Genomic DNA, 25320 nt, shown 5'->3' with positions numbered 1-25320 from the left:
CTTCTTGGCCCCCATCCTCCATCCCCACTGGCAAGGGCAGGTTGGGTCTCCCTCACACCAGGTCACTCTGATCTCCTCCTCTAATTCCCCCTTTCACTTTCAAAGACCCCTCGGATTCCACTGGATCCACCCTACACTCCAGAATACTCTCTCGACCTTAAACTCAGCTGATTAGCAAACAATCTATAGGCCGAATTCCTGTTTGTTGTATAATCTAATATATTCACAGATCTGGGGAATTAGGTGGTGGACATCTTAGAAGGGCCATAATTTCATCTACCACAGAAACCTCCCTCACTTTTCCCATTAATGCCAGGTAGAGATTTTGATCTCATAATATTGTATATACAGTGCATCTCAAGCTTTGCCCTTACTATTAAGTCAAAAAAATTGCTTACTATTTAATGATCGGTTTATTTATCATAGCTTCCATTATACACTTAGCTTGTTGAGGGAAGATGCTGTTTCTTTTATCTTTATAATTGTTTTTGTGTCCCCAGTATATGGCACATAAGTAGCTACACAATAAAGGGGGTGGGGATAAGGGATGGAGGAATTAAATGCCTTAAACATGACATGAAATTTATTAAATGATGAAAATGTCTCTTAAATTACTTATTTGCAAACTCTTGAGAAAGGACATGGCTGAGTCTTGGTATTCAAGAGAGAGTTCTTTACATCCTCCAGGTAGTGGAATCCTGAAAATACTGCATTGAATCTACTGAAATAGATTCACCTTGTCATCTTTTCTTTTATCTCTTAGCAAGAGAGGAATGAGAAAGCAGATAAGGACATGCCCTGATGTTAAGAGGAGGCTGACTTTAGCTGAGCTGCAGGAGGGATTCTGAGGCGGTGGGGTGGGCAGCCAGGCAAGCACAGGTATGTGGCTGCACAAAACAATCATGAGTCAACAACATTCCAGCATCAGAAGAGCAGCTGCCGCCGGGGTGAAATGAGAAGAAGGCAGTGTCGCTCTGTGATCTGCACACCGGTTCTCATCTCCTTCCCACGGCCAGCTTTCTTGCTATTTCTGTGCTTGGGTACTGCTCCCTCAGTTAGCAGATCTACTGAAGTGACTAAAATAACCCCCACGAAGGTACAAGAGGGGTTGTCATTTCATGCAACGATTTAAAAATTATTCCTAGTCCCTTATCTCTCTGAGGCGCCTCCCCATCTGCAGCCAGCTTGGGGGGGGGGTGTCACTGTCAGCTTGTGTGTCCCTAGGGCCCAACCTCCCCTGGCCCACACCCTCACCCCCAGGAATCAACAGCTGAATATTAGCCCTGAATATCTGATACTTAGATCCTCCCACATTTTCGAAAATGACCCCCAGATCTAAGTGTCCAAGTTGATTCTTTAGTTCAGTTGTTCTTTATCAGCTCCTACTTTTCTCTGTTCTGAAGAATCTTGCTAAATCGTCTCCTCCTTCCTCTTTTTGGCAATTGAGGTGCCCTTTTTAGCTCATATTTCTAATAATAGCAATCATTTTCTGAGCACCTACTCTGTGTCCAGGAACAATGTGTATACTCATTTGTTTCTACCTCAAAATTCCTACAAATAAATTTCATTCCGCCAATTTTATAGCTAAAGAGACTTCCCCAAAGGTGGATGCATAGTCAGTTAGCAACTGAGACACGACGGTGTTTTGCTTATCTGACTTCAGACTGGGTGTGACTTTTCTGCTCCTTGCCTGTGTGTGAGGAGATGGGTGGTGAGGCATGAGATGGTAGGGAGGTGGGTGGTGCAAAAGGCGAGGATGTGATTCAGATAGGAAATAGCAAGTGAACAAACTGCCGTGATTCTTTGAAATGATAGCTTGTGTGGTTCCTATTAAGGGCGTGTTGGAAGCATCCTTAAAAGGTTTGCAGGGATAAATTAGGTGACGGTTGGGATGGATGTTGTTGGACTGGTCAGAATTTCTTCTCTCCTTCCTCCATTTTGAATGATGGAAAAATTTAATATATTTAGAACCAGCCAGCTGGCCTCAGTGTAGAGGATGCCAACGTGGTTGGCAGAGTGCAAAGCATGCTGTGGGCAGTTGGTGGGGCGTGGTCTGTAGGGCAGCCTCCACTCCTCCAGTCCCTGAGGTGGCATTGACCTTGAGCGTATCCTGCGCTGAGCTCTTCGAGCTTGCTTGGTGTTGGTTGACCCTGACACCCTGGTCGTCTACAAAGACCGCTAGGGTGTTGCCCTCAATCTTTTCCATCCTCTTCTCCGTGGTTGGGGAATTTGATGAGGTTGTAGTGGTGGAAATTATTTCTCCATGGGGGGGCTTTTCCAAGGGTACAGGGGTTGCTACTGCCGTCCCAGGGGCTAGTGCCAAGGAAAAGTGAGTGACCATGGATTTCTCTGACTGCAAATGCCTTTCAGCACCAGTTTCTTGACCTTCAAAGACAGCTTTGGCTTTGATTTTGCTGCGAGGTGTGGTGTCAGGGATTTCCTTTTTTTGCTTTCAACACCATCTTCATAAAAGGGTCTCTCGGTCCCAGATGTTTTCTATCTTTTGGGATCAGTTGCCCCAAACGCAGTCAACAGAAATGAAGTCAATAAAAGGTGGACATCGCTTTTTAGGAGGTTCTGAAGCAGAACAAATTCTTAAGAAAAAAATATAAGCCTTCAAAATGTAGCAACCTGCAAAAGAGCAAATTGTTTACAGTAAAAGCCACTTAATAGAACTCATCCTCAAATTTACCCTTCCTGTAGGAGACCCACTGGGTCACTAATTATGAAGGTGTATGAGATGCAAAGTAGATTGATTGACATCTAATTCCTGGGAAGATGACAAAAATGGCTTATCAATAAACTTCTATAAAACCAGGGAAGCAAATGGAATGCAGATCTTACAAATTAGCCTTGGGATTAGTGCACAGTGGGATCTCTTTTGGCATTTAGTTTTGCCTCTTGCCTAGAAAAAAATCCTACCGGGAGTCACTGCTGCTCTAGCCTTCGCAGGGTGGCATCAAAAAAGAAATACAATGACATTACAGAATTCACAGGCTTTGCTTTCAAAGCAGCAGTTTGAAAAATAAATTTGTGTGTTAAACATTAAGATGAAGTTTAATACCTACTTGTTAGAAACCTTTGAAGAGAGAAAATGGGATACTTTGTTCTGGAATAGATCACTTGCTTGAATTTGACATTACTTTTATCACATTTCCTTTGAAAGATGTTTCTGACTTAACACTTGACCTCCTTGAAAAGATAAAAGTCCTATAGCCTATTGACAAAAATGTGTGTTTGTGTAAATGAAATACATTCTGTAATCACAAAAATACGCTTCAGCAGCTTCGAGACTAGATGGTTTAAAACAAATTTCAAAAATGCAAGCTTGAAACTCTCCATTTCTAAACATGTTTGCAAGTATATCATGTATCAGTAGTTATGTTACATGCACAATGCCTTTACACAATAAGTCGTATTGTCATTTCTTTGCTTTATTAATTTTCAGAATAAAACAGAAACCAACTTAAATGGATGTTCATGTTTTATGTGTTTGGGGCAAGGAACAGAGAACAAAATCAGCAATTTTCTATCATAATTTTTTTTTAATTTGAGTGAAACATTGGAGTTGTTCTATTCTAATGAAACATCTGGGAAGATATATATATATATATATATATATATATATATATATATATATATATATATATTTTTTTTTTTTTTTTTTTTTTTTTCAGTACGCGGGCCTCTCGCCGTTGTGTCCTCTCTTGTTGCGGAGCACAGGCCCTGGACGTGCAGGCTCAGCGGCCATGGCTCACGGGCCCAGCCGCTCCGCGGCACGTGGGATCTTCCCGGACCGGGGCACAAACCCACGTCCCCTGCATCGGCAGGCGGACTCTCAACCACTGCGCCACCAGGGAAGCCCCTCTCATGAGTTTTTAATGGTCAGAGCTGAGAATGAGCAGGCGGTGATCAGACTGGATTTTGAGTTTGGAAACACTCTTGGATTTTTTTCTAGTTTTTTGAGCAACATCACGTGCAGAAGTATTGCTTCTGTTATGAGAGGAAGGAAGATTTCATCGTGTGTGTGTGTGTGTGTGTGTGTGTGTGTGTGTGTGTTCTGTTTAGAAAATAATGCATACAGCTAGTAAAAAATGTATAATACAGGAAAAGTTTAAGAGGAAATGCAAAAGAATCACTCATTCTTCCATGATTGTGTGTGGGCCTCTGTGCTATCACATTAGCAGTACCCCCTATAGATATCACTGCCCACCACATTTCCACCTAGCAGTGCAGCCCGAGTATTATAAGTTGTTCAAATATTCTTTAAAAACAGCATTTTAATATTCTGCAGGTAGGAAAAATAAAGCTTTTGCATGGATTTTAGAAAGCCGTTTAAACCTATCACTGAATTTGCATGGGTAAAGCCTCTGAGATATTATTAAACTCTGTTAAACAGAAGTGTGAAGTATAGAAACTGTGACCCAGAAGTGCCCAGCACAAAGTTGGGGCACATTATACAGTTCAACCCATATTTATTAAATAACCAAGAAAAAAAATCAGTGTAACAGAATAATTAATATATCTTATTTGTAAAAGTTGTGACATATTAGATATACTGTATAAGTACCTCCCATGATGTTAAAGGGATGTACTTATTGGTCTTAAGATGATCAGAGCAACTGGTCACAGGTTACGCCTTCCCTGTGTTGCAGTAACGTAAGTGATCATGGTCCTATATGATCTTTATCACTGCATCACTCCTCGCTTACATCTCTGGCAGGTTTGGACTGTACCATAAATTTTGCAAAATTGCTCTTGTCTCTCCCACCTATAGTTTGACTTTCATGTTTGTTGGCTTTAAAAATGAATCATGGGAAGAAAACTATGGTGCCAAGCATCTGCCTCAATGTGTCAGAGTTTACGTTCTCAGTTAATTGCTGATGTTGTACAGTCAGTAATACATAGTATGGGAAATAACACACATCGAGATAAAATAATCTTTTTTGTGTGTGTGTTTCCTTATGGATTTGTTCAATATTTGCATTCCATCCCACTGGATATGATTTAGTGTGGTCTTTTAGATTTGTAGAATGCTAATAGCATTAAGGTGTTAAATATACTTTTTCCAATCATCACTTTGTGTTTATTTTGTTGGATATCTAGCTTAGCCCTGCAGCTATTTCTTTGTGTTTCTCGTTGACTTGGTTTTGTTCCTAAGGGGATCACCAGTTCCTTACCAAAGATGGTGGATGAGGTGTGACTTGTGGCCGCTGTGCCTTCACTTCCCCTCCTGGATGGGTTTGGCTTTGCACAGCTGCCCCGTGGCTTTTCTGATGCAGTGATGGTTAACTTGAAGGCACACAGCTGCTGACTCTCCTTTGATGTTTCCTGCTTCCCATGGCAGCTACCTTTCTTATTTCTGTTTTGAGAAATTAAGCAAGACCTGCCATTAAAGCAGCATTTTCTAACATAATTTATATTTGGGGTATTGTTACATTTGGGACATTCCTATCACAAAATAACCTCAAATCTTCTTAATTAGATTAGTCCCAAACTTCTAGGGAGTAACCCAAAAGTCATGATTTAGGATTGCCATCCTAAAAACCTATGTGCAAGAAAAAACAAGTCAGTTACCTTATTTGGGGTTTAAGTTCATATAATTTACACATTGCTCTGGATAGTGGTGTAAAAAAAGTAGTATTTGTTCTTCACATTCTGTGAATCTATATTTTTATGTTTTGGATGGAATGTCCCAAGCACTGTTTAAAAAAAAAAATTGCAGACTGAAAGCAATCAGTTGCTGAAGAGCTGATGTGACATTGGCTTCAGGGTCTTTGACCGTAGATTGACTTTATCTACTCAGTTATACTATGTGTTAAACATAATTATGTATAAATCTCTTACAGCAATATTACACTTTTCTGGAAGAATTAGCCTTTAAGATCCCTCGTGAACTTAGAAATTTGGTTATGCAAATGTTTGCATTTATCACGACCATGGTTTTAGCACTTGTGTGAGGAAAAAAACTGTAAGTATAAATTTGAGAATTCCTTCTAGATATTCTGGAACAAAAGTCTCTATTGCAAAAGCAGAAAAGCGCTCCTAATTTCTGGTAGTTTTCAGTTTGAAACTCACATTGTAAAATCCACTCTGAAAACTCGTCTAGGCAGAGCTGTGTCTGGGTATCCTTCTGCTGGAGCAGATTCACCCTTCTCTCTTGTCCTCGCGATAAGCTGAGTCTGCTCAGCATTTTTTCAAGTTAGACCATCTGGTACAGCTGCCCTTTGAAGGCCAGGCAGGGACAGTCATGAATGTAAGTGAGCTAGTTAAGGTCTAGACAAAAGATGAGCAAGGGAAATATTTGCTATCTCATCTGGCCCCCAGGCTTCACACTTTCTTAGTCTGCAAGCCATTTCCATCTACAATTGGGATACGAATCTCACAAATAAGTTCCCAGAGCCAGACATGGGCACCTAAACAAGAAGTTTTTTCACAAGCAGAATTTCAGCTTGTTCACATTTGTCTGCATTATAAAACACAGAGCAGTCTGAACATGTTTCTGTAGAGTTTGATTCTATTATTTCAACTTGCCCTACCATCAAATTGAAGATATGTTAGAAAGTTCTTGCAAATAATTCCAAGATATCGAGTCTTGTGACTACCACTGAACTATTTCTGTGGTGGTCCTTGGTCTATGGGTAATACTTTACTGGTGCTCAGAAACTGGTCTCTATGGAGACCAGATCTAGGAATGATTTACCTTAGCATGATACATTTGTAGAGCCAGATTCTTTTTTACCTGGTAAATGCATAGTTATTTCATAAATCCAGCCATGAAAATATTCTATGTGGCTGAAATGGTATTTCCAACTAGGCACAAGTATTATAATTATGGGAGTGATTAACCTTGTATCCATCAATATTTTTGTCACACAGATGCATGAAAAGAACTATCAATTCAGTGGAAAAAATAATCTCATTAGCAATTTGTGTTGAGACAGGAAAAGGAAAGGTGTCTTTGGCTTACTCAGGGAAAACAGGTATTCTGCAGATAGAACTTGAACCCACAATAATTATTCCAACACATCATACCATAAAGAGTCTAGTTTACTTCTTAAATATTCCACTGAAACAACTGAGTGCGAACAAATTCATTTTATAGAAAAAATAAGAATAAATTTCTCAGGTGGCCCAACTCAAATGGAAAACCAGTTTTTGGTCTTGAGTCTAAGAATTACATTTCTTAGTATTAAGAAAAAGAACATGGGTTACAGAAAGCTCATAGGCTTAGATCTCCAAGGGACACTGAAATAATGAAAAAGGAGCGATTTTTATGATTTGGAGTATAGAGAAAAGACACAACAATGCAAGGAGAGTAGCAAACTTAGGGTTTGTTATGTGACAAAAAAAAGAAAATCATAGACTTTTTTTTAGCCACTTTTTTTCAACATATTGACTACATCTTTGTGTGGTTGTTATTCTGGTACAAATGGTAGTTTTTGTTACTTTTCTGTACCTGTCCCCAGTTGATTGTCACTCTTACTTCCTGGGATTTTTCTGGAATCTCTCTGTCATACAAGAGGAGGAGAGGGGACGGAGCCTCTCGTGTTGAAATTGCGTTTATTCTGCTCTAGGAAATAATGAAAAGATCCATCTAATTGCTACGATGCAATTACAGGACTGTCCATCTGGCCTGAAATATAGAGTAAGTTTTCATTTTGCCTTGAGGGAGGCTCCTGAGGGGAATTATTTTCCTGATGAAATTGTATCTGTAGTTCTTGTGGGTTTTAAAGACACTGAAGTAAATCTAAGGTACCTTCCACCAAAACAGAGTGTTGGAGATCGCTGGAATGAGGTTGGATTTCCCAGGTTAATTTTGAATAATCAGTTACATAATTGAGATTTGTGGGCCTGGAAAAGTCCATTTTACTCATTTCCACGACTTTAGGAAAATCCATTTGGTTCACTGGCCTGAATATAAGCCCACTTTCTTTACCTGTGGGCTCAGTAGGAGAAACGTATTTTCCTCTAAAGAAGAACACAGACTCTACCTGGCTAGTTTTCTTTTCATGGATTGTATATTGATTTATATTTTAATGAAACTTTGGCTGGTCTATTGAATGTAAATTTCTCGGAGACAAGATGTTAATCTGTATTTAAGGCATGTATCCTAAGGTTAAATCTGGCATGAAAGGCAATTGAGATTACCAGAGTGCTTGGTTGAGTGAGTCGAGGGGGAGAGCAGTAGCACAAATCTAATTTTACAAGGAAAGTGCTGAAAGAATTGATGTAATAGAATGGATATAACAGAGCAAGATATTTAAAATTTGCATGCTCAGGTAGGTAATAAGCTGTTAGAAATGATCTCTGGTCACCGAAAAAGGCCCATTTGCTCAAAGCACACTACTGTTTTTTGATAGCCATGAGCCAGGCTATTAACTTGGCCTTTTTTCAATTTGATATTTTACTATTAAGGTGACTTTACTTCAAGCACATTTTAGTTTGAAGGCCCCAAAGGAAGTGTATGTGTGCATGCATGCATTTGAATATAGATTTTCTCCCTCGCTCTGTATACATATTCCATCTATACACACGAGGAATGCTGGTGTTAGGGGAACTGGTTCTTCAGTTAGAGTTTGTGAATGTTTGGACGAGAAGGATGTTCCACAGAACTGGCAGAGAGAATGTGAGCCAACATGCAGTTGCATCACATGTGTGTATACATGTGTATTTACTGGAGGAAAATAAATGTCAATACACCATTTTATTATACAATTAAAAAGGGAATGCATTGCCATTCTCAGAATTTCTTTCTGCATTAAAAAAGGTTTTTAAAAAGGGAAGAGAGGGCTTCCCTGGTGGCGCAGTGGTTGAGAGTCCGCCTGCCGATGCAGGGGACATGGCTTCGTGCCCCGGTATGGGAAAATCCCACATGCCGGGGAGTGGCTGGGCCCGTGAGCCATGGCCGCTGAGCCTGCGCGTCCGGAGCCTGTGCTCCGCAACGGGAGAGGCCACAACAGTGAGAGGCCCGTGTACCGAGAGAAAAAAAAAAAAGGGAAGAGAGTTGTTGATAGTAATATCTAGATTGCTTACCAAAAAAACAAAACAAACAAACAAAAAACGCAGAGTTTTGATCCCTGTTGCCAGAACCGTTCTGCAAGCTTGGTTTGTAGTAAAGTGGGATTGGCAAGGCAGCCCCACGTCACCAAGCAAGGGGGCGAGTCTGCAGCCCATGCTCAGTCTTAGGTGAGTGAGTGACGGTCCTTCTCCATTGTTCTGACACCACCTGCAAAAGGGCCAGTTGCTGCTGTGGTTTAGATGCTCAGCAATCAGCAGGGTAACGGCTGACCCTGGGAGCCTTGCAGATTGCAGAGTGACGCACAGTGAAATAAAATCCAGACTCCAATGGAGCAGGAATAATCCGAGATGGTCTGTGGTGAGGGGATTCCTCTTTGAATTTTCTGGATGAACCTAAAAGCAAGAGAAATCAGGTTGATTAAATATTCTAGACAATTACTTAAATATTTACTGGGCTTTCGGCGTGAGCAGTTTGAGGCTTGCGGTGAGCATTACTATTACATTTATATTTGTGATGTCCTGAGTGTCATCTTTTAAAAATAGCGTAAGTTCTAAAAGAATATTTTCAGGAAGATGTGATGAGTTTAGAACGATTAATCATCATTAAAAATCATCAATCATAATGATGATTCTAGTTTAGAATGTTAAATAACATTAAAAGGGCAAATTAGGGGCTTCCCTGGTGGCGCAGTGGTTGAGAGTCCACCTGCCGATGCAGGGGACACGGGTTCGTGCCCTGGTCCGGGAAGATCCCACATGCCGCGGAGCGGCTGGGCCCCTGAGCCATGGCCGCTGAGCCTGCGCGTCTGGAGCCTGTGCTCCACAACGGGAGGGGCCACAACAGTGAGAGGCCCGTGTACCGCAAAAAAAAAAAAGGGGGGGCAAATTAAACATCAGGAAATACAATGAATTCATTTCTAATAACTTACAGACCTCTCGATGGTTAATGCACAAAAGGATTTTTCTGGTCATCCCTCTTCCACCACCAAAGTTTACCAATAAGATACTTTTTTGATAGTGGTATTCCTGTTCTGAGAATGATCTTAGTTGATTATAAAGGAGTTTTTACTAATTTAGTTGGTGACCCTGACATTTTACACTAATAAAGGAGCAGACATGGTGATTTTATTTAGTAGATGACACTTCCTGTAAGTGCTAAAGCTACCTGGACGCTGACTCTTGAATGTAGAGTCGCAGCCTGTCCCCAAAGTGAGTCATTTGAAAATACAAAATGCCCAGCTGCCCAGGTCCCTGGCCAAAGGAACATTGTGATGTCAGGAGGGCCTCACAAGGTGAATTTTAAGGATCAACCAATTCTCAGTACCGGCGAGCTCTGAAGGGGTATTGAAAGCTTGGCATAGTTCAGCTACTGGGGAAAACTCAAAAAATGATTGGGTTGTACAGTTGGCAAGAGAGATAAAGGGAGGGCTGCATGCAACGCTCAAGTTGGAAAAAGTAGAGGTGAGCTCAGTGCTGAAAGCTGGCGCTGACCTTTGGCCTATGGTTTGCAGGGCACCAGGAAAACACGCCCCCTCCCTCCCCTCCCCCTCCCTCCCCTCCCCCTTCCTTTACACCAATTACCTGCTGGCTCTCTGGAGGCAAGGAATTAAGGAGGACAAGTTTTCCACCTAGGCTGTCTCAATAACAAACCCCATCGGTTATCAGACAGTACAGCTGTGGAGAGCAAATTTTAGTGAGGGGGACTGTTCAGAGTGGGGTGCACAGGGCGCAGTCCTGCTTAGGAAGAGTGGTCCTGCGGAGGCTCTCACAGTGTGCAGGGGAGTGACAGACAGGTGATTGGAAGGTTCTAGCAACCTTGGTGGCAAAATTGACTTGTCTTCCCTAAGTGTCTCAGAGGGCGAGGAAAGGATGCTGCATGCTGTGGGTTGAATTTGGGTCCCCTCCAAATTCAGATGTTGAGGGCTTCAGAGTGTGACCTCATTTGGAAATGTGGTCCTTGCAGATGTAATTAGTTAAGATCAGGCCCTATTGCAGTAGGGTGGGCCCCTAATCCAATATGACTGGTACCCTTCTAAAAAGGGGGCATTGGACACAGACATGCACACAGGGCGAATGTCATGTGAACATCAAGATAGAGGGGAGGTGAAGCTTCCACAAGCCAAGGAACACCAAACATTGCCTGGAAACCACCGGAAGCAAGGGGAGGGGCATAGAACCGATTTCCCTCCCAGCGCCAAGAGGCACCAACCTGCTCTCAAGTTCGGTATGGTTTGAATAAGCGAGCTTTGAATTTCATAAGGTTAAGACGTGTGTATAAAGAAGAAGTTGTCCTCGGTGGCTGAGTTAAAAACTGAGTTTGTAAGTCAGCTGTTTAATAGTGGTAGATTCACTGTGTTTTGAGAAGTGTATTGTAGATTTGTCCATATTTCAGCATCAAGCTTTGCTTTTCACAGCTCTTACCAGTGATACAGCACAATAGCTATCCTTCATGTTTTGAGAAACTTACTTCAAGTGGAGCATCTTTCGTGTCTGTCGCTGGAAGGAACCCCATGAATGGACCTCCAGGAACAAAACACACGGCTTTCTTCACTAACCTTCCCACTGGGGCCAGAAAGCTAAAAATCTAAAAATACCAGCACCTCTTCAGGTCTTTCTTTGGCAAGAACCCCTCTGTTGAATCCTAACATCTCCATAGAAAGTAGTTTTCTGTAAGACACTGTTATATAACACACTAACTATGAGCTCATTAATATTCATGTGCATCTATAAAATTGCAGTTGTCCTTTTGTCCATTAATCAATCTAAAGAAAAAGGAAGAGGGAGAAAGGGGAAGGAGGAGGAAGTTTGAGCCTTTTTTTGTTTGTTTTTTGTTTTTCGTTTGAAAATGAGAGGACAGGTAAGGATGAGAGTCTGGCGTACCACAAGTCCTCTCTCTGTGCCGCTTGAAAGAAACTGATGTGAAAGAGGATGTCGTCATAACTTGTCTTTATGTCCAATCAGATAAAGCCAAAGCCCACCTCCTGCTTGCAGGTACCTTGCTGAAATGTCCTGCAGGTCAGGAGGGATGAGTCACGGCAGCCAGCTAGTTGACTGCATAGGTTGTGATTCTAATCTGAGAAGAGATGAAGGTTAAAGAGGGCAAGAGGTTCCAATCACTCTGGTTACCTAAGAGTTCCTTGAATCCAGAGTGAGATAAAGGTGTACCAAAGACTAAAAAATGAACCTCCTCTCCTCTAATTCTATGCAACAGAAGATGGCAGAGATCTGAAGGTGATGTCTGAAAAAAGGAAAGTACTCGCTGTTTTTTTTTTTGTTTGTTTGTTTGTTTGTTTTGCGGCACGCGGGCCTCTCACTGTTGTGGCTTCTCCTGTTGCGGAGCACAGGCTCCGGATGCGCAGGCTCAGCGGCCATGGTTCACGGGCCCAGCTGCTCCGCGCCATGTGGGATTTTCCCGGACCAGGGCACGAACCCATGTCCCCTGCATCGGCAGGCAGACTCTCAACCACTGCGCCACCAGGGAAGCCCTCGCTGTTTTTGCTGACAGTGCATTTGTATTAATAGTAACCTAGTTGTTACAGTTACCAGGTTCTTCTTAAAGTATCAGTTGGAAAATGTCTGGAGTATGAGTAGCCATCCCTAGGGTGTCATTCATCAGATAAAGGAACAAACTTGTTATACTTTGTCTTAATCCAGTCAGGCTGCTATAACAAAATACCATAGACTGGGTGGCTTATAAATGACAGAAATTTATTTCTCGCAGTTGTGGAGGCTGGAAATCTGCGATCAAGTTGCTGGCAGATTTGGTGTTTGGAGAGATCCTGATTCCTGGTTCTTGCTGTGCTCTTACCTGGTGGGAGGGGACAGGGACCTCTCTTTTATAAGAGCACTAATCCCATTATGAGTGTTCTATCCTCATGACCTCATCACCCCCAAAGACCCACTTTCTAATAAAAAATCACATCGGGAGTTAGAGTTTCAACATATGAATTTGGTGATGGGGGTGGGACACAAACATTAGTCTACTGCATAGTTAGAAGAGAAGACAAATATTCACATAGACTGATGATGTCATTCTTCCCATTTGATTTTGGGGAAGATCATAGAAAAGGAAATTGGTAAGGTAGAACCTAAAGGAGTGCAATTCAGGAAAGCAAGTGACTTTTGAACTGAGGAAAGGGGGTTCTGTGTGTATGCAGCAAAATGGGTTTTGGACAGTAACCTCTGTCCTCCCCCTCCCCCGTCCTCCCCTTGGTGAGAAGCAAAACGCTGAACAATAGTTCTTATTCAATGAAAATAGTTGGGGCAAAAATCCTCAAGACTTCCTTTTCTTATGGAAATACTATAAAGGAACAAGTTACAAAATACTTTTATTACCCTACACTACATTTTAATATCTCTTAGTTATTTGTCCAGGAATTCATTCAGATCCCAAATGAAAACATTTGGCTGTTTGTCAAAGCTTTTCTTCTTGTTTTTGCTTTGTGATTCAAATCACTTTCTCCAGGAAATTGCTTTGTATAGGTTTTCAACTGTTTCATTATAAGTTTGCTTTGTTCTTACCTAGAATGGAGTTGTTTGCCCCAAACCTGAATTTCTGTTTTCTATCCACCTGGTTAGCTACCTCATCAGGGTTCCACAGCCAGTTGTGACCAATCCACCTCAACTCAAGCTTGGGGTGATTTCTGAGCCCTGCTTTGTTTTCCAGATCCTTCTTCTTCCCCTGAAAGCTGTTGTTTGAGTGTCTGTAATGAGGAACATCACTTGGCTTGTCATCCTTCCTGGCCCAAGGGTGGGTTGAGGTCAGGGAAGTGGTGGGTAGCAGAATCCTGGGAGACGTGCTCCTTGGTCCTTTGGAGCCTCTGTCCTGCCATCCTTACCACCACACAGAGACCTTAATGGTGAGAACACAAGATAACAGTAAAACAAGAGAGTTTGTAGGTGGTTCACGAGCATTTGGATGAAAGGATGCAGCCTGAAAAGAAGGAGAGGCTCCCCCATGTAAATGTGAGGGCACAGGAACCCAGGGACCACCAGATTCCTCAGTGAGAAGAAGAAGAGCATTGACGATGCTCCAGTTGCAGGCCTGCACGAGCAGCTGTGCAGAGACCCAGAGCAGATGCGGAGCGACATCTATAATTGCGTAGGGTTGTTAGTTCACCGCACAGGCGAGAATGTTCAGGGAAGGAAAAAAGCCCCTGAGACTCTCTCTTAGCTCTTTAATTATTAGAGTCTTTGTAAGATTGTAGAAGCATGCCTTCTCTGACAATGTTAAATTTATAAATTTCAAGGCTGGGAAAACTTTTCTTAAAGGTTTTTCTCAGCCTTTTAGAAAGATAGCAGTTGGGTTCGTGCTGTGGTAACATTTGCCTTTAAAGTAAAATTAAGCTTGTGGGTGTTAGAGTCAAGATGCTGTGGGACATGTAAGATATAATAAGTATTTTTCATGAAATACAGGGGGAAGGATTGAAGGGGCCAGATAAAGGGAAATTTATGTCCTTTATTAGGATGACCATATAATTTAGCTTCTAAACTTGTTCAGCTTTTAAAAACATTTTATTTTAAGATAATTTCAAACACATAGAAAATTTACCAAAAGGAAAAATTATAAAGAGCTCCTGTTTTCTCTGTACTTAGAGGGGTAGGATGAATGATTGCTGCGCTCACCTCCAGATATGCAGGCTTTAATCCCTGGAGCCTGTGTCATCTCATACGGCAAAAAGGGACCTTGCAGATGTGATTGTCCTGGACTACCCAGGTTGGCCCTAAATGTCATCACAGGTGTCCTTGTAAGAGGGAGGCAGCAATTGATTTGACCACTGAAGTGGAGGTGACAGGTCAAGGTCGAAGTGATGCCCTTTGAAGATGGGGGAAGGGGTTACAACCCAAGGGAAGCCGCAGCCGCTGGAAGCTGAAAAGACACAGGAACGGCTCTCCGCTCACAGCCCCCAGTGGGCCCAGCCCTGCCGACCCCTGACCGCTTGACTTCAGCCCACTGAAACCAGCGTTAGACTTCTGGCTTCCAGAACCTTAAGAGAATAAATGTGAGTTATTTGAAAACATTTTTTTTGTGGTAATTGGTTACAGCAACAATAGGAAATGAATAAACCCAGGTTCACTTACTTTTTGTGTTGTTGTTTTATTTAGTTTTAATTTAGTTTTAACTTAGAGTATAGTTATACTCTATAGAGTATAGTGTTAGTGTAGAGTTGATTTACAATGTTGTGTTCGTTTCAGGTGTACAGCAAAGTGATTCAGTTATACATACATATATCCATTGTTTTTCAGATTCTATTCCCGTATAGGTTATTACAGAATATCGAGTGGAATGCCCTTTGCTATCCAGTAGGTTTCTGTGGTTATCTATTTTATACATAGTAGTGTGTATCTGTTAATCCCAGACTCACTTATGCCTCTCCCGCACCTTTCCAGATTCACTTACTTTGAATGTGTTGCCCATTTGCTTTTTCGTTCTTGCTCTTATGTGCACATATAAGCTTTATTATTGTTGTTGTTGTCAACCATCTGAGCAGCAAGCGAGCACTTTTTCCAGAGTGAAAGGGGAATGACGAGAAGTATAAACCAGGACTATTCTGGGGAAACCAGAAATTCTGTCACCCAGCAACACTATGCTTATCTTTCTCCTGCCGGGGCCAGTGGACGGTCCCAGCTCTGCGAACCTGCACTTCAGAAGCTCTGCCAGCCGTGTGCGTTGTGCCTCTTCTCTGGGACCCTGTACAAGGAGCCCTCCTTCCTGCCTGCGTGACGTTGTCCGGGCGCAGCTTCAGGACCTGGCCTGGTCCCCCCTCCCCCCAGCCCGATCTGCAATCACTGTCATCTCGCTGTTTCAGTTTCCTGCACAAGCTGGCTCCTTTTCACTGCAGACCTTCCCACAACTTATGCCCACCCCTCCACGTACCTGGAGAACTTCTTACCTGGAGAACTCCATCCCCCCCTCAAGGAAACCTTCCCGTGCACCCCAGCTCTCCGCCACTGCTACAGTCTCCATCTACTAGTCTCAGGTTTCCTGTTTCATGCATTTCATGCTTTTTGGTGTAACATTGATCACAATTACTCTTCCTTCACCATTTGTGTGTGTGGCATGCTGGCAAGATGAAATTAGAAGAAAAAATCCCTTATCTCCTAAAACTCTGGGCGTGGGCAGGAGATCACCCTGAAGCAGATTTCGCTAACTGTGGAAGAAATCATCCAACCTCCTCCCCTTAGCCACGTGGAGGTGACGCAAGTAACCCCCGCCCCACCCCAAACTGGGTAAGTGATGGGGAGGTGAATCATCCTTTCATAGGTTTTCTTCCATCTTAAGCAGCGGCTGGTCTTCCTCTGGGAATTTTTAACGTCAGGGAAAGGAGACAGGGATTTTCTTACGGAGCAGGAAAGCCTTTGGGAGGGAAGGGACTGCGGCCCCTGCAACAGTCTCTTCTTTCAAAGCGGGAGACACTACGGGGCAAGCAGCGGGGCCCAGATATGGCCCACGGGCAGCACCCCAACTGAGGATGGGAGACACGCAGTGGGTACGATTTAAAAATATTCTCAGCAACCATTTTTGCCAGAAGCTGGAGCCACATATGCACCCAACCATCTGACCCAGACTGATGCTTTGGGGACCAAGAACGGGATGCCAGAGGCTGAAATGAAAGAAAGCGATGCCCACAACCCTAGAGTCGGAGCTGGAGGCCCCCCGCCTGCCCACTCTGGCAGGGAGACGAGGCTGGTCTGGCATCTGGGAATGCGTGAGGATGCTCATGGGCTTTGCTGGGAAGTGTAAGCATCCCTGTATTTATCTCCCCATCGAGTGAGAGTGGATCACACCAGAGAGGTGTGATCATTGGTTCTAATGTCTGCTCAGACTGGAAATAGCTTGAGGGCAGTGGCCATGCTTACTTATTTGAGTTCCTTCCTAGTCCCAGCACTGCCTGGTATGATGCTTTTGTTGAATGAATGAAATGACACCAAATTAAAAACATCCATTCAAATATCAACTTCTCCACAGAACTTCACAAGTAACCTCACCATCTCCATTCAGTTCAGTAAATATGCAGGGAATAACATCCCTCCCTCCATCCGTCTATCCATCCTTCCTTTCATCCATCTACCTACCTACCTATCCACCTACCGACAGGGTGAAAATATATGTATGGATAAATAGCACACACATATAATATCTATCCCCAGTACTATTCTGAAATCCTCCATATTATATCAAACTATTTTTCGTCCATCTCCTTGACCAACTTCACCATCAGACTACCGGTTCTCTGGTGGGATCATTCCTGTTCTTTTTTAAAAATTGCACTGCTTTACAACATTTTCAAGTCAAAAACTCCTCTTTTAATGTAAAAATGAAAAGTCCCTCTTCTCCCTTTCTCACAACAGGAGCTGTATTCTCAGTGTCTTTTAAGAAAATAGATGGAAGCTCTGAAGCTCCACTGGGTTCCCGGTTCGTGGTTTGGGAACCACTGCTTGATCATATCGCAGAGGAATGTAAAATTCTCTGCCCTCCGACTGGCATCCACGTGAGAAGACTTGGCATCCTCTTCCTTGATGTGATATTGGGAAACTCCACCTCCACTCCATTGCCTTCCCTTTAACTGGAGGGAAAAAAAAAAGTCCTTAGCTTGCATTCACTCTCCGTGGTGTGTTTGCTGGGCCATCCGCGTTGGATAGAGTTGTAGTGGGCAGGCCCAGGGATGATGTCATCATGAAGAAAATAGTGAAGGCCCCCCCGGGAGGGAAGAAATGGGGTGAGAAAGGGAGCTTGGAGGTGCCAGAGTTAGAGTTGGCCAAGTTCACTGGTTTGACCAGGGCGAGGGCCGCCCCTCCCTCTCCGAACGCTTTATAACTGTTTTTGGCTGACTGACATGGAAGTTTGCATAAAATAGGCTTATTAATGAGAACTGCCCTTGATCTTTTTCCAGGCCCACAATGGAAATTTTCAGTAAGAGAAAGTCTGTTTAATAAATGCATTTGGTAAACATTAAATCGACTTCACCCCAAGTATTTTTTACTTTTATGTAGCTTTGCACAATTAGTTCCATCTGGGAGGATTCACGTTTTCTGGGAGTGGGAGTAGATTTCTTCCCTTTCATTCCCCAGGGAAGTCTGTGAAATCCCCAATCTCTCTGGTTCCTTTAACCAGAAAGACTAAACTTCATGAAGTGATGGGGAGATGGGTGCTGCCTGTGATGAATCAGTAGCGGTTTCTGCGTGAATATTCAATTCTTAATACTGACAACTGGCTTTTTGGCCGGAGACTGCCTACCAGAAAGGACAGGACCTGCAGTGGATTAATAATCTAAGATCAGTGTTCCATCCCTTGAATAACATTTCATTCTCCAGGTGTGGCTTTAGGAAACAATGGCCTTTGTCTGGGGGCGGGTTGTGTCTCTTTTTTTTTTTTTGCGGTTTTTGCGGTACGCGGGCCTCTCACTGTTGTGGCCTCTCCTGTTGCGGAGCACAGGCTCTGGACATGCAGGCTCAGCGGCCATGGCTCATGGGCCCAGCCGCTCCGTGGCATGTGGGATCTTCCCAGACCGGGACACGAACCCGTGTCCCCTCCATCGGCAGGCGGACTCTCAACCACTGCGCCACCAGGGAAGCCCCGTGTCTCTTTTTAAAATGACAAGAGGCACATTGGATGTGAGAAGGACCACAGAAGTCATCCAGGAGGCATGACCTCGTCCAAGGAGAAATCCCAAGTCAAAAACCTCCCAAGGACGCCTCACAGATGGAGCCTCAAACACAAGGCATCATCTATATCCCATGCTGCTTATTTGCACTGTGTGTTGGTAGAGAGAGTCTTAGCAATTCCAAGCAATTCTCTTAGACTTAATTTGTTTTCCCAGTGACAGGAAAATATTCACGTCCATGTCCAGACTCACAAAAGGAATCCAGGACCTTAGTGAAAACTGAAGAAAACGCTCCAGGATAACAGCCCCACCTCCAGCTGTGAAGAAGTCAAACATCTCTCAGTACATGAAAGGCGACTGTTCCGTGTTTTGGAGACAAGAGTTTTGTTTCTCTTCATTCCTGATTGTCTCTTTGGTCCCATTTAGAGGACCCTTCAAATCATGGGGGATCCAGGTGAATACAGGAGCAGGTGGAGGCCGTGACGCATCTCTGGCTGTGGCCCAGGCCTCTGTACCGCTTTCAGCCTGAGGAGACTAAGGGAATAACACTTCCAGCTCCTGGGGTCCATTAAAGTCTCAGGAGTTGCTTCCGAAGCCTCATGACTGTGTGTCCCACCACCTTATCCTCAGGTGACAGCCATCCCTAAGCTGAGCAGCAGCCTACAAGGCAGCCTGGCTTTAGAACTCAGACACATGGGGTGACTGGACAACTTGACCCTTGCTTAGGGACTGCGATGGAGACCCACTGAGAGGGACCTGGGAGTTTTACAAGACGAAGAAACACACAGAGAACCGCAGGGTCCATGAATCCATGAGTCCTGGTTACTGGTTAAACATTTTTTAACCTTGCTGTGTGTTTTGATGATCTACCGTTGCGTACGAATCTATCTCAAAACTTAGTGGTTTAAAGCAGCGTGACTTCTCAGGATTCTATGGGTCAGGAACTCAGAGGTCCTGCCCCACCTGAGGCCAGCTGGGCTTGTCATCCCTGTGTCTGGACCGGGAGTGAACTGGGAGGGCCAATAGGGCTTTGTTCTCAAGTCTGCCCCTTGATGCCCCTCTCTCTCCCATGTCGTCTGGTCAGGCTTCTCACTGCTTGCCAGCTTGAGGGGCGTCAGACCTCTCGAAAGGTGATTGGTTTCTAAGAAGGAGGACAGAGAAGGCTTAAGAGCTTAGAAGAGACATAGCTTCACTCCTTCCACATCTCGTTGTTCAAAGCAAGGTACAGGGCCAGTCGAAATTCAAGGGGAGAGGAAAAAGGTCCTACCTCTGGATGTTAAAGGAGCAATGGTGGCCATCCTGGAGGACTGTCTATCTGCTCTGAACTGAATGTTCGTGTCCCCCCAAAATTCACATGTTGAAGCCCTAATCCTCTATGCAATGGTGTTTGAAAGTGGGGTCTTGGGGAGGTAGTTAGGGTGAAATGAATTCATGAGAGTGGGGACCTTGTGATGGAATTAGTACCCTCACAAAAAGAAGAGACCCAGGGTCCTTCTCTCTGCTGTGTGAGGTCACAGCAAGAAGATGGCCATCTGCAAACCAGGAAGTGATTTCACCAGACACTGAATCTGCTGGTATCTTGACCTTGGACTTCCAGCCTCCAGAACTGTGAGAAATAAATGTTTGTTGTTTAAACTGTCCCATCTGTGGTATTTAGTTTTAACAGGCAGGGCCAACTAACACCACCACACTCTATGTTTGCAGTAATACACCTCACCACCCCAGGTATCCTGAGCACAGCCCTCTCTCTTGCAAACTGACAGAGTCCATGTAACCTGTCAGCTTTCTTAGCTGGTAATTCTTCCTTGTGACCCAACCCTGTTTATTGGAGCCCTGATACAGGCAAGGATTTGGTGGGTGGGGCAGGGTCTACAAACATTACTGGCCAGAGGCAGATCATACCCTAGTTGGGGATGTGTGAACAAAGATTTAAAAAAAAACATGAGCTAACTTTTGAAACAAGGAAGCCTAAAAGCATGGAAGGAGTGAACAAAAGATGAGGCTACTTGAGAAGAAATTAAATAGGACACCCGTGAGAGGTTCCAGCAGAAAGTGAGGAGGACATGTCAGTATGTTTCTCTTCTATGTATTAGGAAAAGCATTTCTTTTCTTTCTTTATTTTTTAAAAATTTATTATTATTATTTTTTTTTGCAGTACACGGACCTCTCACTGTTGTGGCCTCTCCCGTTGCGGAGCACAGGCTCCGGATGTGCAGGCTCAGCGGCCATGGCTCACGGGCCCAGCTGCTCCACGGCATGTGGGATCTTCCCGGACCGGGGCACAAACCCGTGTCCCCTGCATCGGCAGGCGGACTCTCAACCACTGCGCCACCAGGGAAGCCCGAGGATCACTTTTTAAGAGACCAAATTTCTTCATAGACTAGAGAACTAGGACTCATATCCTTTGAGGCTGAAAGTACAAGTCTCTTAGATTCAACCTGGCACTTACTCATCCTTGCATGTGACAAATGGCATGGAGTGTCTTCTGGGGCCGGGCCCTGCTCTTGACAGTGGGAACACAGAGTGGATAACACAAGACAGAGCAGGTAGTCCATTCTCAGAGAGACTGCCTTCGAAGTTCAGGAGGAGGGCACTTTCTTCTGTTATGGTCGTGGCTCAATCAATGAAAACCACATTCGTTTCCTCTCCAACCCCAGACACACAAACCCACAACACTCAAAGGGCTCTGTATCACCCCCCACCCCGGGGAGAGGAAAATGCCCTGTAACTCATTCCCCTGGTTCTTCTCCTCTCCCGCCTGGGCTCGCTTGTCACCAGCTACTTCCATCTGAACTGCGTGGAGCCTCTTTCAGCAGGCAAGTTCTTCTGGCTTCCCTCGAGGGGCAGAGCTTTGGGTGTATTTTATTTTTGTTTGGAAGACCAGCTGCCGTCTGGTGGCCATATGTAGCCACCTTGGCTTCCCAGGAGCCACAGTAATGACAAGGCAGGGTTCATCGTACCATTTGCGTTTTCCATAGCTGGGCTCATTTGAATTTGAGATCTATTTTATTCTTCATGTGAAGAAGATGGGACCCTCAAGTCAGATTAATCAACCATTATATTTTTCTACCCTTCACACACACAAGGAGCATCTTCTCTGCTCTGCCTTTCCACACCTCCCTTTATCCCGAGGCCCTAATTCAGGTCTAGGACCTGGCTCCTTCTACACCGTCTATCAATCACTTTTGCTCTTTATGCAAACACAGACAGTTTTGTCATTATTCCAAAAATAGGTGCTTTCAAGGAGGCTGGTAACCAGTTTATCTTGCTCTTTTCTACAGCTGTTTTCACTTGTAGCAGCGATAACAAGACGTACCCACTATTTTTCAAGACAGTAATATGGTTCTCTCACCAGTATAAACAGCTCACCTTTTGGCCTTGTGCTTTACTCACCAGGGAGCATGATTATTTTTTTTTATTGCCTTGTAAAATAGCTGGCTTGTCACATTACAGCTTAATCGAGAACACAAAATAATCAATAATTTAAAATAGGACTACTGCCTATACAGGGATGTGAATCCTGGATTAGGTCCCTCTGGTGTCACTCAGGGGCTCGAGAATACTAGTTCTTTAAATAATAGTTGGTGCCACAGATGACTTTGAAACTTTTTCTGGAGTTGCTTCTGCCTCTAATTCTTTAGTAAAGGTGGCTCAAATGGTTTTGTGTTTCTGTCAGCAGACTGAAAATTTCTTGTCATCACCAGGACTGGCATAGAGCAAAGAACAGATAAATGTCAAGAATCAAGAAAGCCCAGTGATTTCTTACAAACTTATACCTTTTGGTCTGAGGACCAATGTCTGTCCCTGAAAGGATGAGGTTGGTCATTTAAAGGGCTGATCTCTGGAGAAAGGAAGAAAGGGTCTGGGGTGGATGGACACCCCTTTCATTGTCTCCCTGTGTCAACTTGGCTAGATTGTGGTGCCCAGTTGTTTGGTCAACAATGACTGGGTACTGTATGTGTGTATATATATATATATTTGTAGATAGATAGATAGCTAGATAGGTAGATAGATGTTGCTGTGAGGGTATTTTTCAGGTGTGATTCACATTTACAATGCATTACAGATGAACTCATTTACAAAATAGAAACCGATTCATAGACGTAGAAAGCAAACTTATGGTTACCAAAGGAGATGGTGGGGGCCTGTGGGAAAGATAAATTAGGAGTTTGGAATTACCACATACACACTGTTATATATAAAAGAGATAACCAACAAGGACCTATTGTCTAGTGCAGGGAACTATACTCAATAACTTGTAATAACTTATAATGGAAAAGATTCTGAAAAAAAATGTATATATATGTGAATCACTTTGCTGTACACTTGAACACAACATTGCAAATTAACTATACTTCAATTAAAAACAATATTTTTTTAAATTTTACCATCTGTTGACTTTCGGTAAAGCAAGTTACCCCCTTACTCTGACCCTTACCTAATCAATTGAAGGTCTCAAGAGTCAACAATGAAGTTTCCCAGAGAAGAAGGAATTTTGCCTCAAGACTGTGGAATAGGAATCCCGCCTGCAATTCGATCCTGCCCTACAGATTGTAGTCTTACCAGCCCCCATATCACATGAGCCAGTTCTTCAAAATAGCTCTCTCTATATAGCTCTATGTCCTAATAGTTCCATTTTTCAGGAGAACCCTGACTAACACACTATGCTCTTGTTCTATTTTTAACTGTACCCATGTATTATTTTCTTTCTAAAAGTTTTTTGTTGAAGTATAGTTAATTTACAATGTTGTGGTAGTTTCAAGTGTACAGCAAAATGATTCAATTATATATGTATATGTACAGGTTATTCCATTATAGGTCGTTACAAGATATTGAGTAGAGTTCCCTGTGCTATACAGTAGGTCCTTGTTGTTTACCTATTTTATATATAGTAGTGTGTGTATGTTAATCCCAAACTCCTAATTTATCCATGTCTTATTTTACTAAAAGAAGGTACTGGATTTCAGGGTGTAGACAGATGTGAAACAAACTCTTGGAAGCGCCTTTGTTCCATCCCTGAGCGTGGAGACCGCCCGCGGCAGACACACTTCAGGCATCCCTGGGGCAGTGTGGAGAGGTGTGTCACCTCGGGCACGTGCTAACCAGAATCCAATTCCTAATGCTGTGCTTGGCTCTCAAATAGTGTCAGTTGTCAAAAAGTAAAATGCAGTTTAGTGATCATCGGGGGCCTATTGCGTATTGTCAGGAAATCCTGGAGTTGCTGTCATGGAGTATGTGATATTGTTTCTACCAGCACCTGATGTTTTGAGGTGTAGGTATGGTTCAGGGTACATCAAGAGACTATTTACATCTAACAGAGGGAGGGGAAATAGAGCCATTTAACTAACTGTGGGACCCTCACTTCTCTGGACCTCCTTCCTGCCTGAAAACGAGAAAGTTGCAAGTAAAGGATCGTTTAAATTCCTTCTCAAATTCTACAGAGCAAAAAGCCCCTGTGGACACCACACTGCCTGGTCCCGCTGGTGCCCAGGACCTTTGCAGCCCTGAGCGACTCCTTTCCCTCTGCGTTCGTACCCACGTGACTGGGTAAGCTGAGGATGGAAGGGTGGTCCAGTCTTAGCCAGCGCTTCCACTCAGGGTCAGGAGCAGAGATGAGGACATTGGGCTGGAAATGGTGAGTCAGCCAGAGACGAAGTGGGAAACCAGAAACAGCCCTGAGGTCAGAGGGCTGAGGAAAACACCAAGAAGCTGGACATGAAGCAGAGATTAGGGGAGAGCTGCATGCGAGAGGAACGTGGATTTTGCACATCAGATGTCAACATTATGCACAATTGATGGTCTGGACCTTTCTCTGATGCAAATGGCTGACATGCCGTTACTTGGAATTCTGGGTCAAGGCAGTGATTTCCACTGAGTGGCTGTTTTGTGCCGGACACTTGGCATGCATTATGTTATTTAATCTTTACAACTAACCTATGAGGTTGGTGTTCTTTTCCTGAGTTTTACAAGTGATGATCCTGAGGCTCAGGTTGTTAAAAAGCTCTTCCAGGATCACAATATTAAACTGGGAAGTGGTGGAGCTAAGATTCTGACTGTGATCTTTCTGACTCCAAAATCCAGAGCCAGTCACTTACATACCTGAGCTTTGAATGATTGATGAATGAATGAATGAACGCATATTTTGACTGGCTGCTTTGATAAATTACAACTAAACGACCCCGTCCCTTGCATAACACATTTAGAAATAATTTTCACGGTTGCACTCACAGGCATGGGGAGCGGCCTTTAACCAATGTGGGACTTTGGTGTTGCAGACGCTCTAAGGACAGGAAGAACACAGAACCACTTCTGTCTTTTTTAGTCTGACAATTTAGCCAAACAAGCCTTGGGGAGCCGGTAAAGGGTTTGGAGGTGGTGGTTTTAGAGACGGCACAGAGCCACCCATGTGAAAATGATGACTGCTCCAAATTCCTTGCCTTTTTCCACCCTGGGAATTGGTGGCGAGGTCTCCCCGTGTAGCGCTGAGCTGACATGCAGGGCAGATGAGCTACATCCTCCGCTTCATCTCCTCATTAGTCACGCTTGCCTGCTTTCATGAGTAGTTTCTGAAGAAAGAATTTGTGACCACAGGGCCTGACTCAGGAGCAAGAGGTGTAGACAGACAGTGGCCCAGGTGCTGTTACCACAGGGGCCTCTCATCTGGGCCCACGGGAACAAAGAAAGCACCCCTTCC

Source organism: Mesoplodon densirostris, chromosome 17 (genome assembly GCF_025265405.1).
Source record: "Mesoplodon densirostris isolate mMesDen1 chromosome 17, mMesDen1 primary haplotype, whole genome shotgun sequence".
NCBI lineage: Eukaryota > Metazoa > Chordata > Mammalia > Artiodactyla > Ziphiidae > Mesoplodon > Mesoplodon densirostris.
Note: the sequence above shows the minus strand (reverse complement) of the source record.